Below are 16,660 nucleotides of genomic sequence, written 5' to 3'. Positions count from 1 at the left end.
CTGGTAGAACCTCTGAAAAGATAAGCCTACAGCCCATATTACTAAGTTTATACCCCAAGCTCTGGAAGTCTTTCTGAATAGAAAGTACATCCTTCTGGGACAGATCATTTGTACCAAGATGTATAATAGCATCAACATCATAATCCTTATTGGCATTCTTGACTGTCTTAAGAATACACCTCTTGTCTCTGCTGGCAGTAGCACCTGGCAGACACCTGACCTCTTTCAAGACCTCCGTATCCTTTCCTAAATTTGCATCCCTTACAATTGAATCCCCAACCAGAAGGTGGCTTCTCTTTTTGGATGCCTTGCTCTTCTTGTGTGACTGGTGCGTAATACCTGATACACACTTTCTCCTTTCCAAAGTAAGTTGTTCTTCTAGAACCATGATCCCCAGCTTATTTGAGTTATCATTATCACAACTACCTTGACCTGTCACTTTAGTGTCTCTATTAAGGTCAGCAAGGGCACTATATCTGTTATGCTGGGACACAGCAAAAGCTTTGGTTTATGGTCCACAGCTCTAACCTGCCAGATCCCATGGTTGTCCATACTGCCCTTTTCCTGTAGAATCTTTGTGGTAGTGGGGGCTGGTAGCATGGCAGCTCAATAGATGGCTGGATTGGGCACCTAATTTCTGTTTGGAGAGCACAGATTAGAGATTCTAGATAGGTAATCTGTCCATGTAGATTGGTAATTTTTTTACAAAGAGGACAGTATCCAAATTTGAAAAGAGTACTGCAAAAGACAGCTCTAAAGTGAATATTACACTGAACTAAGCCAGTCATTCTGAAATAAAATAAAATCACAATCTCAAGCGCACTAACCCTAAATGTATTATTGGTATTTTTGGTATTTTTGGTTTATAGTTATATGATTGGTGCGCGGGCCGCTATCTTTCTCCTTTGTACTCATCCTCTCCCTCTTCACAAGCAGCCAGCAACTCCTCCCACCAACCTCTTGGAATTTGAAATGCAGTGGAAACAATTCAAACTGCCTTTTTCCTTTGTACTCACCCTCTGCCTCTTCAGAAGCAGCCAGCAGCTCCTCCCACCAACCTCTTGGAATTTGAAATGCAATGGAAGCAATTCAAACTGCCTTTTTCCTCTGTACTCACCCTCTGCCTCTTCACAAGCAGCAGCAGCTCCTCCCACCAACCTCTTGGAATTTGAAATAGGTCGGGATGCTTCAGCACTGGTTCTTTTGCAAACAGTTCTTTTAGTGTTTCAAATGCCTTTTGGCAGGTTAGGTCCCACTGTAGGGGTTGTCCCAGATGGGGTTTCATTCCTGGGCTTCCTGTCTTAGGAGGTCCATCATGGGTTTCCCACTCTGCGAAAGAGGGGATGAATTGCTGATAGATGTTTGCGAACCCTAAGAAGCTTTGTAGCTGTCTGCAGGTGCAAGGGGGCTGCCAGCATAGTACTTTGGCTGGATCCATCTCTATTCCCTCATTTGACACTCGGTAGCCCAGGTAGTCTAGCCGTGTGCAGTGGAATTCGCATTTTGATAGCTTGACATACAGGTTGGCTGCCAGAAGTTTTTTCAGTACTTGGGGGACCAGGGGTGTGTGGTCATCCATGGTCTCAGTGTAGAAGAGGATATCGTTCAGGTAGATGGGAACCACCTTATAGAGATGCTCATGCAGCATCTCGTTTATTAACTGCATGAACATTGCTGGGGGCCCCTGCAGTCCAAAAGGCATGACTTTGAATTGGAAGCTCCCTGGGGGGCAGTTGAATGCTGTTTTCCATTCATCTCCCTCCCTGATGCGCACTTGGTAATATGCTTCTCTGAGGTCTAATTTGGTAAAGACTTTTCCCTTGGCCAGGTGAGATAACATGTCCTTCATGAGAGCGAAAGGGTATAGGTTGTGTACACATACACAGTTTATGCCTGTAAAATCCAAGTATAATCTCATAGTTTCATCTTTTTTTCTCTTTGAACAGGACTGGGGCTGTGACCTGTGGCCTGGCTGGCTCGATGAACTCCCTTGCTAGGTTTTTGTCTATGTATTTGTGCATTTCTTGCATTATCCAGGGTGTCCTGGCATACAGTTGGGGCTTGGGAAGTTTTGCCCCAGGGGTTATTTTGATGGCGCAGTCTGTCTCATGGTGGGGAGGCAGGATGTTACACTCGGCCTCGCTGAATACTTCTGGGAGGTCATGATATTCCCTTGGGATCTGCTCGGCCTCTGGGGTTTTGTTGGAGGGGGCTGCCAGTTGTTCTGGTGGTCTCTTTGGGGGGGGTCCCCTACATGGGCGGTGCTTCTATTTGCTAGTGTGGAGGGTGTTGGAGTCCCCTTGCTATCTTCAGTCTGGGGCTACCCCCTTGCCACCATATGGTCAGTCCCCACTTGTCTAGCCAGGCAAGTCCCAGTATGACTACATCTGTTATTTTGGAGGCTATTACAAATCGAATTACTTCCCAGTGATTCACTAACTCTAGCCTCACTGGTTTGGTCAGGTGAGTGGCATAGGCTCCCCCCAATAGGGACCCGTCGACCTGTTCAAACCGGATCGGGTAAGTCTTTTTGCTCTGATCCCCAGTTTCAGGACCATGGTTAGATTGATCAAGCATCTAGTGCAGCCTGAGTCTGTTAGGGCTTGAAAAGTCCCCTGGGTTCCTGTTTTTGGGGCTATATTAGGAAAATGAAAGGGTGAACTGCTTCACTCATCATTGGGTCATTTTTGCCCTTGTCCTCGCTGTCACAGGATTCCGGTGACTGGTCAATGTTGCCTGGGGTTCCCCCCCTTCAGCTGGGTGGGGAGTGACTTCTACAATCTGGAGGGCCTTCTGGGACATATAGGTGGTGCGCTTGGGGTTTCATTCCAGTCGTGCCCTGGGTGGTGGCTCTGGTCTTGATTTTGGGGCTGGGATTGTGCATGCTGATGCCATGTGGCTTACTCCCCTGCATCTGTAGCATTTCAGTGGACTTTGTGGGAGGGCTGGTTTGGGGGGAGGCTGTGGTGCTATGGTACCCCATTGGTTGGGTAGCCTCTGGTTTGGTTGATCTCCCTCTCTAGCGTCTGGTTGCTTTCTCATGTCATTGGCGCGCAATCCGCCAGTGGAACCACTCAGAGTCAGTTCAGGATGTCCCGGTAGGCAGATTCCTGGGCAATTTGCTTGTCCAGGCTTGTTCTGAAAAAATGCGCTAACATGCTTCCCAATTACTCTTCTGAATTTACGGATGTGTTCCTTGATAGGTCGCCTCCTCTGCTTTAGGTTTCTGAGATCATCTTCTGTACACGGGTTGTTCTCCGCCTCCTCAAATCTGGTCTCTAGAAATCGTAGAAAGTCATCTATGTCCTGCAGTTGGAGGGCTCTCCTCCTGTGTAGGGCTGCTAGCCATTCCCTTGCCTCTCCCTCTAGCCTCTGGGTGACAGTGCTTACCATGGCTCTGGGGGATGGGTAGGGGTGTCCATAGCATTGTAGGTGGATCTCAGCCAAATAAAGGAACAGAGTTAGCTGGTTGAAGTCCCCACCAAATTTTCCCCTGAAGCAGAGCAGTTCATTCAGCAATGCTCCTCCCTCCTCCTGTCAGCCCCTGTAAGTCTGTGCTTGATGTGGCTGACCACCTTCCTCGGCTCTAGTTCAGAGAGAGGGAGGGGTTTGTCTGCCCTGGGCGGCCTGCCTGCTACGTGGGAGAGGTTGCAGTCTTGGGCTCCTCCTGATGGCTGGACAAGCGGGGCTGCATTCCCGTCTGCATCTCCTCGCTTCAAAAGGATTGGCTGCAACTCCCCTCTCCTTTGGGCAGCATGAGGGCCCCTCATCATGGATAGTGACCCGATCAAATTCCTCAGCTGTTCTATGGAACTCTCCAGGGTCTCCCTCCAGAGCTTTGGGAGCCTGGCCTGTGCCCAGTCCCACATCCAATCCATTCTTCCCAGCTTGCTCAGGGGCCCTCTCCCCTTCGGCTGGGTATTAGGTGGGGGAATTCAAGCTCAGATGCTTTAGGGATTCTTTTCCACCAATACTCATCCCTTCTTGCTTCAGTAGCTCGGGCAGACATCTCAGCTTTGGTGTCCAGGTAGGGCTGCACTCCAATTGCAATTAGGCTGTTGGGTCCTAGAATTTCCTGGTTGGGGGCAAGTTCTGCCTCTCTTTGGGTTGCTTGAAGCATGCTTTCTTCAGATAATCCGCCCTCTGCCATGGTTGCCTGAGTTTCTCTCCAAGTACCCCAGATGTCGGGGAGCATTTGGAAAGGCCAGGACCCAGGAATGCCAGTAATTTTGATTAGTTTAAAAAGGAGAGCCGACTGGCTGTCAGGGTTCCAATGGATGTTCTAATTAATTCATGAGCCTTGAGCCAAGAAATCCAATTATTGATTAGGAGCAACATGTTGGCACTTTTCCCAAGTGCAATCGACGCTGCTCTACGTAATTTACTGCCCACTTACAATCCTGTTTCCCCCCCTCCTCCCAGAGTGTGTCATAAATCACATTCTCCAACAAAACACTTTCACGGACTGTGGAAAACATGCCTCTCCAGCTGGGCTTGGTAACCTGAGACACAATCTGGAGAAAAATGTGTGTGGAATGTACTTCTGATCATAGCAATGAACTGCTCCATCAGATCTCCCCCCTTCTTATGGCAACTCGAGAGCAAGCCAGGAATGCTTTACGAGTTGACATCAACTCGATTTAAATCATAATTTTTAAAGAGCAACTGTCATCTCTGTCCCACAGCGGCTCCTCCTCTGACCCGCTGTTGACTCACCAACAGTCCAGTTCACTTTAATGGGATAGCTGGTGGTGCAGCAGTAACACAAAAGGTGAAAGACATGGGTAGCAGGTGGGTGGATGCCCGCTAATAAACACTGCCATGATTGATCTGAAATGTAAGGACTCATTCTTGCTGGTAGTTAGAATCTTTAATATTATTTGCAAATAAAATGAAGGTTTCCCATTTAGAATAATAAGCTGTCAGGTTGGTAAAACAGCTACATCTGAACTGATTTTAGGTTAATAGGTTAATCAAACATAGTTGGAGAACTACTCAAATTCTTTTATTTAATTAAAACAGTAACATATTACATATTCTTGTATTTGCTTAAACATCAATGTTTAGTAACTGAAGTGCAAAATATCTTTGAAAAAAACAAAAGAACTTAAACTGAATATATCAAACTGGGTCCACATTAAAAAATAACTTCAAACACCGTCTTCTGCAGCTCACCTATCTTCATTTTTGTTCTCTTGTTTGTTCATGATCTGGAAAAGAGAACCAAGCTTTCCTGCTTTATCAGGCCCCAGACGATTTCTCAATTTAGAGTGAACAAGTCGAAAGGAAGAGAATTTCTCAATTTAGACTGAACAAGTCAAAAGGAATGCCAGCAAAAGAGGCCACTGCGCTTAAAAGTGAAATCATTGCATCATTTCTGAATCCAAGTGCTTAAGTGACTGCCACCAGTTCATTGGTGAAACTTTCTTTAAAACCTCATCAGCAAACATATATTCTTGAATGGTTCCCCATTATTTCTGAAGTTATAGTTGGCACTAGAGATGGATGATTGCTGGATGTCATGGCTAACTCCTCTTCTTCAACAGTTAAGATTTGACCCTGATACCGGATATTGACAATGTTTGCAAGAAAATGAGCTGGAGACAGTACTTGTCCCATTTGCTTTTTTAAATCTTTGTCATTTCTGCTTGTCAATGTGTAGTTTTGTTTTTAAGTGCTCAGCCTTCCAAATTTCAACAGCATCAGCAATAAAACAACTATTTCTCCATTGTGGTGGATATAACAGCCTAGATTTTTTTTAATTTGACCTTAAATTGTTTTAAATTAGAGCAATCCAATTCTGAATGCTATCAATGTGACTGCCAGCTCCCAGTCTATCAAGTGAGCAGCTGTCAAAAGACCAATTGTTCAGGGTTTCGACCCAGACCGAAGTGATGGATTGGCTGAGCTTCAGCAGAAGACCCCAAGCCAAGAGCCAAGGCTGCAGGAGCTTGAAAGAGCTCCAAAGCAGCAGAGCGGGACAAGCGTTGCAGAGACAGGGTGCTGAACAGGCTGTGGGCAAAAGGGCAGAAAGAAGCAGCCCAGGAAAGCCTGGAAGCTATTCCCAACAGCACCAGTATTGATTCCCACCAAAATGAGGAGCAACCATTGGTCTCATCACAATGGCAGGAGGCAATTGCAGGAGCTGGCCACAGGGGGAGCTGAAGAGCAGTGTAGATGGCAAGAGCTTACTTCTTACTTGAAGGGAATTGGCCCCAAACAATCGGTTTTTTGACAGCCGCTCACTTGGTAGACTGGGAGCCGGCTGTCACATCGATAGCATTCAGGATTGAATTTCTTTAATTTTAAACAATTTTAAGGTCAAATTAAAAAAAATCCTAGATGCTATCTCCATCCAACGAGAAAGGTCGTATCAGATAAGAACCAACGACCCATTTCTGGATTTTGTTTAAAGCTTCAGAAATGGATTTCAGGATGCACAGCATATGTTCAACATTTCTCTTAAACCCAATTTTGAGGATTTTGAGGATTAAGCCGAATTTTGAAGATTTCCATCTATTTTTCTTGATTTTGCTCACAAATGGTCATTAGAATAGGCAGACATGATATTCTTCCGATTAAAATCGGAATTCCGATTTTTGGGGGAATTGCCCCCCCACACCCTTTCCCACCCCCTTCTTCTCCTTCCCCTCCCCTCGGAAGCCCCCTGAGTCAGGAGTTGTACCACCGGCGCGGCTCCGCGCAGTTTCAGTCCCGCGTTGCCTCGGGAAGGGAAAGGCAAAAAGGAAGAGCCGCGGTGGCGCTTTGCCACAGCAGCAGCGGCACCGGAGGCTCAGGTGCAGCGGCTCCCAGTTTTGCCTTTCCCTTCCCAAGGCAATGCAGGACTGGAGTCACGCGGAGCCACGCCGGCGGTAGCAACTCCTGACAGCCCCAGCTGGACACTTCAGCGGAGCCCGGGCGGTGCGAGTGGAGGCCGCTGAGCGGCAGGAAAAGGGAGCTGGGCAGCCACAGACCAGCCGTCTCTCCGTCTGACGGCCTCGGCCGAATCTCTGCCTCCCAGCGCTCTTGGTCCTCCGCCTGCAGGCTTCCCTGGCCCCTTGCCAAGCGGGTTTTCCGCCCCAGCCCGGCAGGGCCCTCGCTGCCTTCCCCTTGCCTGGCCAGCCAGGCTCCTTGGGCAACCCGGCTACCTTGTGCCGAGAAGCGCACTGCCAGGCGGGGGCCACGGGCGCAGGGCAACACGCCACCGCCCGGCCCTGGCGAGGGAAAGCAGCAGGCGCTCCCCGGGCGGCGGCCTCGGCCCCACCACCAAGGAAGCGGCTGCCCAGCTCCGGAGCTGATCCACACCTAACCGGCTGGAAAGAAAGGGTGTGTAGCGTTGGTGTTGTGTGTGCGCTTTCTTGGTGTGCGGCACGGGGTCTCTTGGCTGGCCCCGATTTTTTTTTTTCAGAGGGGAATATCATGCCTGAATAGGCCAGTTTTTAATGTATTGTTCAAAAAGTCCACTATAGAGTTCTGTCTAACATCTTGTGGGAGTGTTAGCTTTGTTCCCATTATTTCCATTATTTTCATTTGCTGCAAAATGATTATTACAAAAGTATTTAGAAATTTCAATAGCATTACTCTATTTCTGGCACACATAAATCTTTGGCTAGAATAGGGTCTGCAACCTTAAACACTCAAAGAGCCATTTGGACCCATTTGGATCTGGAAAAAAAACCACTGGGAGCCACAAAACATGGGTGGGCATGGCCAGCTTGATGTCACTCACTCCCACCCAGTCACATGACCCCCTAGCCACGCCTACTCAGCCACAAAACCCTTTTCTTTCACTCTCTCTATGTCTCTTTATCTCTCTGCCCATCTCCCCTCTCTATCTGTCTCTCCCCATATGTCTCACTCTTTGTATCTCTTCCCCCCCTTTCCCTCTCTCCCTCCCCCTCTCCCTATCTTCCCCTCTCTGTATTTCTCTCCCTTTTTCTGTATCTCCGTCTCTCTCTTTGTCTCTCTCCCTATCTTCTCCTCTCTTCCCCCCTTTCTGTGTATCACTCTGGTGTGTCTATGTGTCTCTCTCCCCCCTTCTCCTCCCTCTGTGTGTGTGTGTCTGTCTGTCTGAAAGCCGCAGCTGCGTCAAGCCAGCAAGCTCTCTTGGGACTCTTGGTTATTTCTTTTCTTCTTTGGGCGACCCTCCTCCTCTTCCCCCTACTTCTCCTCTCATGACCCTCTGGCCAACTGGGGCGGGGTCGAGATGGTGCACACAGGCAGGGAGACCCTCAAGCGAGCAGCTGACCACCCACGCGCACCTTTGCTGCATTTTGAGGTCTCCCCATGCGTACACACCCTTCCAGCCCCATTATAGCAGGCCAGGGGGTCATGAGAGGGGGAGGGGGAGGAAGGTCATCGAAGCCTTAGTGCAGGAGCAAAGTGGCCCTGTACTACCTTCACATTGCATTTGCGCATAAGGCAGCCTTCGCTTCCTGCCACTTCAGGATGGAACTTGCACGCTCCACGCTCGGCCGAAGAGTTGTCAGAGTGGGGAATGATGACATGGTGAGACAATGGCTGGAGCCTTAGTGCAGGAGAGTGTCCTGTTAAGACTCTCCTTAAGCAAGCGGCCGCTCTCCCCATGCGTGCCTTTGCTGCACTTTGGCGCTCACTTAAGGAGGGACTTCCTCACGTGCACACCCTCCCAGCCCCACCACAGCCCCCAGTCATGAGAAGAGGAGGAGGAAGAGGGTTGCCTGAAGGGAAGCCTCTGCCACAGTTGGCGATCATTCCTCAACTAGCCCAGATTTCCAGAAAGAAAAAATAAAAGGAATAGCCAAGAGTCCCAAAGAGAGCTTGCTGGCTTGTCCCAGCCATGGCTTTCCAAGAGCGAGAGAAGAGATGCAGAGACAGAGAGCATGAGAGAGAGACACAGAGAGAGAGAGAGACATGGGGGAAACTGGCTGACGTGCAAGCATCTTTGGCGAGGGCGCTCCAGCTTCCTCCGAGCCTGACCCCTGGGGTGAGGTTTGGCAGGGCCAGACCCCCTTTCCTGCTGCCCTGAGCTTCTTAAAGCCACATCTGGGCACTGTGGGCCCATTGCCCTTTTCGTCATCCCCTCCTCCCTGATCCCATTCCCATCCCGTCAGCCCTCATGTTAGCGAGGCCGGTGTCGGTTGCAAGGCACACCAGCACCAACAAGGGCTAGAAGGCATGCCCAGCACCAACAAGCAGCAAGAGTGAGGCACCGGAGAATCAGCCCCGGCCACTTCTCCATCCCCCACCTTCGCCCTTACCTTCTCAGGCCAGGCAAGGGAGGGCGAGGGTCGGGGCCAGCCAGTGATGGGACAGGGAGCTGCAGCACAGGGCCCAAAGAGCCGCATGTAACTCTGGAGCCACGGGTTGCCGACACCCGGGCTAGGTGGTGCATCAACTGATTGTACGTTTTGTGATACAATTGTGCTATAACCATGTTATTAGCTTGGTAGTTTCTTCATGTTCTAAATTTCTTCTCATTTTGAACATATTTGATTTTTTTCCCACAGGTTATGATAACTTTTGCTGCTATTTCTTCTAAGTATGTTGCTGTGTGTGCATTTCCTGAAGTATCAATTGTTTCTGCAAGGAATAAATTCCGTTCTTCTGTTATATAAGCACATACAATGGGATCATTGTGGACATTATTCCATCCATCAAGACTTAGATTAACAATTTTACCTTCTAGACTTGTTGTACATTGCATAATTTCTTCATCATATACTTTATCCAACAGTGTTTGTTTCCTAGTCTCAGTGACTGAAGCATATTAACAAAGTATGAGTTTTCAAGCAGACAGAAAAAGAGTTTGTTGCATAAACAAACCAAGCATTTTTTTCATCAATTAACTCTTTTTCTAATCTGCTGGGTTTTATCACAAACTTGTCTATAGTGGTGGTTCCAGATGGTTTCTTTCTTTTAGGTGATATATTGCAGATATGTATAAATGATGTGACTGATGCACTATCCTGAAGAGATAACTCTGAAACTGTAGAATAAGAGGATGATGATTTAGAAAGTCGATAGTTTCCAGAATCTTTTATGTTGATGGTTAGGGTTAGGATTACTTTCACCTAAAGGAATATTTCTGAACTTTGTTTTATGATTTATCTATGATTATTGTGAAATTGTGTAAATGTATCAATGTAGTACATGTTATCTCAGCTTTCAGAGCTTGGATTTATTGAATGAGTTTACCAAAAATTTAAATGTTGCAGAATGAACAGCCTCATGCTACATAAATAAGTTCAATTTCATGCTGAATAAACTAAATAATTAGTGTATCTTTAGATAGATTTTTACTCCAAAAGCATTTTATTAAAATAAATTTTATTTTTTAAAAATCCAATTTAAATTTAAAAAATCTGATTAAAATAAAAATAAAAAGTCATTATTTTTTATCCAGCCTGCTTCCTGGCATACTAACTTCAGTGCATCTTCTTCATTATCCTTCCAAAGCCCTTTTTTCTTCTTCAATCATCTGTTGTTCTAGCAACATTCCACGCCCACCTGTTTACCTTGGTAGGTAGAGTCTGTCAATAGCTGAGGATTAAGGGTATGATTATTGTGTTTATTTTTCTGATCCTCCTATCCATTTGTCAGGTCCCTATCAGAATGTTGCCATTCTGGAGGAGGTGGGAGGCACTGTGGGTGGAATGGTTTTTGTATGCTTTCACTTTTACTATAGCTGCTTGGGGAATTTAAGGGGGAGATGTGGCCATCTGCACTGACTCCCTCTCTGCAACCTTTGCGGCAGCTTATTGACTATAGATGGACATGGGCCCTGGGGGTGGAGAGGGGGGTTGAGAGGAATTAACCTAACACTTTGTACCTGAATTTCAACTCCACCTGACTCTTATGCAGTCACAATATAAAAGGAATTGTGGACTGCTTGAAAGAGAACAAAATTCATGTACATTGCCTTCTCACTGGCAACCATTCTGCATGTAGTAAATCTATCAGAGTGTGTTTGCAGCGGAGGAACTGGCTCAGAGACAGCCTAACAGCTTTTCTATCACTCCAATGCCCTCTATTCGTTCTGTTGTGGTAAATTTGCAATGTAAACCTGGTTGGTCTGAAAACAGAAGTTATATTGGTCATCTCTTGGACCTTTATCTGACTGGGTGTTATTTTCTTTATAAGTATTCTTTCCTCTCACGTTTTTGGAAGGGAGAGAAGGGCTTGTTCTAGTTTCAGTTTTCTGAATTAGCAACCTCATGTCTATCACTAGGTGTCCTCCTGAGTCCTTCTTCAATATTTGGGTGACTCTTAATAAATTTTGCAAACGACTTTCAAGCAGTCAACCTTATTTATGACAGTTGATAGAAGTTCATAGATTGAATGTACAGTTTGAGCTGTAAGCAAACATTGTCTGGAAAGGAAATCTGTTAAATTTTCCCTTTTAAAATTTGTTACATTCCCATCCTGTGCAAGGAAAGTGGCTGCTGAGCAGACTGTTGAGTTCCGAGGGGGGGAGATATTTTCTGTGAGAAAGTTTTATATGATGTTTGCTCTCAAGTTTGGTTTGTAAGTCCCATTCCAATGAGTCACATAAATTAGATCTATTTGATAAGGAGACTGCAGATGAGTTACTTATTGGAGCAGATTGTCTGTTTGCAGTATAATCTTCCTTTTTTTAAAAAGAGTTTTATTGAAAATTAGGTTTTAGAAACATTGAATGTGGTGATCTTTTTGACATATATCTCAGTCTTTACATTGCTATATGAGCAAAATATCATCAAACAATATAAACATTTATATCCATATATACAGCTATTTACATTGTAATCTTTGAATCAATTTCTATCTTAAATATTATGTTGCAATATAATCTCTTTTTAAATTCTATTTCACATTTTTAGACCTCCTTTCATATCCCTCCATTTATAAATTTTTTCCCATACTGCATAGAATTCTGAAGTATCTCACTCCTTCAGTTCTAACATCATACTATCTAACTCAGCACACTGAATTTTTTTTTCCTATTATTGCTTCATCATTCGGTATTCCTTTTAACTTCCATGTTTGGGCTATTGATAATTTTGCAGCTGTAATAACCTAAATCATTACATAAATAATGCTTTTTTTGAAATTCTCATTTATTATTCCCAATAAAAACATTTCTGGTGTATAATTTATTTTTAGGTCCAACATTTCTTCTAGCCATTACCATATTTTGTGCAGAATTCTTGTATTTTTTTGTACTCCCTCAACATATGATAATAAGTGCCTCGTTCTTTCAAACATTTCCAGCATGTAAGTGATTGAGAGCTATACATTTTGGCTAACCTGGCAGGTGGGCGATGCCATCTGTAAAACATCTTAAATAGCTTTTCCTTGTAGCTAATGTAATCTTTTTATTCTGATTCCAAATTTGCTGCCATTGATTCAAATTTATATTTATGGCCGAAATTTCTAGCCCAAGTTAACATTGATTCTTTCACCTGCTCCTCATACATCTTATAATCTAGTAGTTATACAATTTCTTTATTTGTTTCTTCTCTGATCCTAATAATATTTTATCTAATATTGTATCTTGACAATTTATTCCTCATTCTTTTTTATCCCTTCCATATCTGGATTGTACTTGGAGATATGCCCACCATTCCAATGTTAAGCCCTACTGGTTAAATTCCAGTCTTTGTTTTAATCTTCCTTCATCTGTTAGGATATCTTCGTATGTGATTGCCTTTTTCTGGTTGTAGAGATTCGGATATGATATGGCTTCTAAGGAGGAGAGCCAGCTTGGAGTTTCCAATAGTTTTGTGATTTTATTTTATTCCAAATTGAGATTAGGTCTTGTCAGATTTTATGTCTCAAAAAATATTGGTGTGTCATATGTCTACTGGGCCACAGATATGCATGCCAGCCCTGTTGTAGATCGTGCCTTTCTAAAAGTAAAAGTTTTTTATTTTCCAAGTTTATCCAATCCTTAATCCATGTTAAGGCGGCCGCTTAATAATACAGTTCCCAATCCAGAAAATCTAATCCTCCTCTTTCTTTTGCGCCTTGTAAATGTTTTAATTTGATTCTTGGTCTCTTACCGTGCCACACAAAATTTAACATTATTTTATTCAGATCTTTAAAGAATTTTTTCCCTAATTTGATCGGTATATTTTGAAATAAAAACAAAATGTTGGGTAATATGTTCATTTTAATTGCCGAAATTCTGCCTATTAATGATAGTTGAAGGTTTCTCCAATTTTCTAAATCTGTTTTAATTTGTCTCAATAAATTCTCATTATTATCCTCCTTAATTGTTGAGCAGCGTGCCAAAATATTAATTCCTAGGTATTTTATTTTTTGTACTATTTGAATATCTAATAGCTTAACAAGGTTTTCTCTTTGTTTGCTGGTCATATTCTTAGTTATGATTTTTGTTTTTTCTTTATTTATTTTCAAACCAGCTACTTCTCCATATTCTTCAAGTTTTTCTAATAGTTTCGGATCTGTTTGTTCAGCGCCTTCCAAGAAAAATACTAAGTCATCGGCATATGCTTGTAATTTAAAATTTTCTTTTTAAATTTCCAATCCTTTGATCTGTGTCTCTTGCCTAATTATTCTCGTTAGGACCTCTAATGTATATATGAATAGTAATGGGGACAGAGGACAACCTTGTCTTGTACCTTTTTGGAAATAGACATTACTTGTCAATTCTCCATTTATTATTATTTTTTCTTCTTGTTGTGCATATATTGTCATAATTATCTTTAAAAACTTTTCACCAATATCCATGTGTTTTAACTGTTGCATTAGAAAGGGCGAATTTACATTGTTGAAGGCTTTCTGGGCATCTAGAAATAATAAAGCTGGCTGTCGATCATTATTTTCTTCATAGAATTCAAGAGTGTCTAAGACTATTCTCACATTATATTTTGTTTATTTAGGAGGAAGCCATTTTTATCACTATGTATGAATTCACTATGACAGATGAAGAATGCGGGATTTAGTCAATAAATATTAACAGACTCAACTCACCAATAAAATGTCAGAAAATATTGGTCAAACTACAAAAAATGAAAACTGATATGATAGCTTTGCAAGAAGTCCATAAAAGATATGATCAAAAACATCGACTAGAACAACCTAAGTTAGGGAACCTGTTTATATCTCTAGATCAGAAAAAAAGAGGTGTGGCTCTTTATGTGAAAATTAAGATTAAGGCAAAACAGATTTATGAGGGTTATCCACAAAATAGATTACGTTTTGCAATAGAAAAAAAACAAAGTGTAGGAAAAAAAATTTATTATGTACACTTGAAAGTGACACTTAAATACTACTTTTCAACATATTCACTGAACAAATTGAGGCACTTATCATAGCGGTGAACAAGCTTTGTAATTCCATTGTCATAAAATTCAGCCGCCTGAGATTTGAGCCAGTCAGTCACACCCGCCCGCAGTTCCGCGTCGTCGTCAAAACACTGTATTCCAAGCCAGGTCTTCATCCTTGGAAACAAGTGGTAGTCGCTTGGTGCAAGATCGGGGCTGTAGGGCGGATGAGGAAAAATCTCCCACTTGAAAGCATTCAGGACTTCTCGAGTGCGATTTGCTGTGTGTGGTCGGGCATTGTCATGCAAAAACAAAATTTTTGAGCTTAACTTTCTTCTACGCTTGTTCTGAATTGCTTTTCTTAGTTTTTGCAACGTTTCACAATACCTCACAGAGTTTATTGTTGCACCATGTTCCAGAAAATCGATAAGAAGCACACCTTGCCTATCCCAAAAAATAGTCGCCATGATCTTCCTTGCAGATCGCACCTCACAACTCGCGGGATTTTCAATTGCAGCACACATTTCAAATGTTTGCTGTGAAATAACGGGCAACGATACGAACCTCCCACTAGCACGACTAGATGCAGACTGAGCGGCGGACGCACAGACCAAAGATGGCCACGCTAGCTCCGCCCCTTCTTGCTACAGACGAAAACGTAATCTATTTTGTGGATAGCCCTTGTATAAAGATAAAGAAGGAACAATTCTAATAGTTGAGATTAAGCTAGATAACAAAACATAATAATTGCCTCGATATATGCTCCAAATGGAGCCCAAGAATTCTTCTATAAAAACTTTCATAACATAATCAGTGATATAGAGCAGGGATCCCCAACCTTTTCGACGCCGCGGCCCGGTTCCGACATCAGCTGGGCGCGCGCCCGGTATACGGCGTCAACTGGCGCCGCCATCTTTTATGACGAAAAATCACTTCCGGTGGCGTCACCGGAGCGCTTTCGTCATAAAAAAGATGGCGGCGCCAACGCTTGGTGAGCTTTTCGGGTAGAAATGGCTTTCTACCGGAAAAGCTCACGAGCGCTGCGCCCGCCATCTTTTATGACGAAACAGCGCTTCCGGTGAGCTTTCTACCCGGAAAAGCTCACCAGAAGCGCTTTTTACCAAAAGATGGCGGCGCCCAGCAACCAGCGGCCCGGTAAGGGTTGTTCCGCCCGGTACCGGTCCGCGGACCGCGGTTGGGGACCCCTGATATAGAGTACACTAGGTTATGTGTAGTTGGGGACTTCAGTGCAATTGTAGATAGGAAAAGAGACCACAAACATAATGATACAAGAAAAGGGGGGGAGGATACTCCCCAAAACATTTTTTGAAATGATTAGAGATCTAAATTTGATAGACCTTTGGAGAGAAAGGAATAATGAAGAGAATTATTACACATTTTACTCAAATCACCATAAAGCCTGGTCTAGGATTGCCATGGTTTGGATATCAAAAGACTTATTCTGAAATACGAAAAGTGACTATAGAGACTAACACCTGGGCTGATCACAGTCCCATAAGTCTACAGTGGAAACGACATAAGGCCACACCTAGATGGACTTTCCAAAAGGCAATTCTCAAAGAAAAGGAATTCAATATAATGATGGAAAAAGAATTGAATTTTTTTAAAATAAATAAACAAGATGATATTTCAATTCAGACTCTCTGGGACACCGCTAAACCATATATTCGTGGTGTAACAATTTCTTATAGGGCAAAAAGAAATAAGGCAAAAAAACAACACTGAGAAAAATTAGAATAAGAGCTTAAGCAAATGGAGGCATTGCACCAGAAAGAATCTAATAACAAAAATTTGAAAAGTAAATTAGATCTTCTTAAACATAAACTATGTATTTTGGCAACAGAGAAAATAGCACAACAAACCAAACTAACCAAACAAAATTATTTTGAAAATGCTAATAAACCTGGACATTGGCTGGCACAAAAATTAAGAAATTACAGAGAAAAACAATGAATAAACAAATTACAAGATGAAGAAGGGAATAGATATTATGATGAGAACTCTAAAAAAGTTATTGCCCAGAGATTCTATGCGAAATTATATACAAGAAACAAAAACTACTCAGAAGAAAAGATTAGAACCTACCTAAGGAAAGCTGAATTACCAAACACTTCAGAAGCTATGAAATTAATGCTTAATGAAGAAATCACCATGATAGAAGTAGCCAAAGCAATCAACAAACAAAACAACAACAAAGCATCTGACCCAGAGGGTATCCCTGTAGAGCTATACAAAGAACATCAGAATACCCTCAATATCTATTAGAGGTCTTCAATGCTGTGCTTGATGAAGGGAAAATACCAAAATCTTGGAGAGAGGCCAATATAGTATTGGTTAAAAAAAAGGTACAGACCAGACAAGAATTCAAAATTACAGGCCAATATCTCTCC

General features: G+C 43.3%; 1 protein-coding gene across 6 annotated transcripts in view; it reads left to right on the top strand.

Annotated features, from left to right (window-relative positions):
• NT5C3A (5'-nucleotidase, cytosolic IIIA) overlaps positions 1–16,660 on the top strand; it is a 118,353-nt gene that overhangs the window by 32,683 nt on the left and 69,010 nt on the right. The window lies entirely within an intron of this gene.

This window comes from Notechis scutatus, chromosome Z, assembly GCF_049901735.1.
Source record: "Notechis scutatus isolate UNSWTSFEM ecotype Mainland chromosome Z, rNotScu1.2, whole genome shotgun sequence".
Classification (NCBI taxonomy): Eukaryota; Metazoa; Chordata; class Lepidosauria; order Squamata; family Elapidae; genus Notechis; species Notechis scutatus.
Note: the sequence above shows the minus strand (reverse complement) of the source record. Positions and strands in the feature narration are given on the sequence as shown.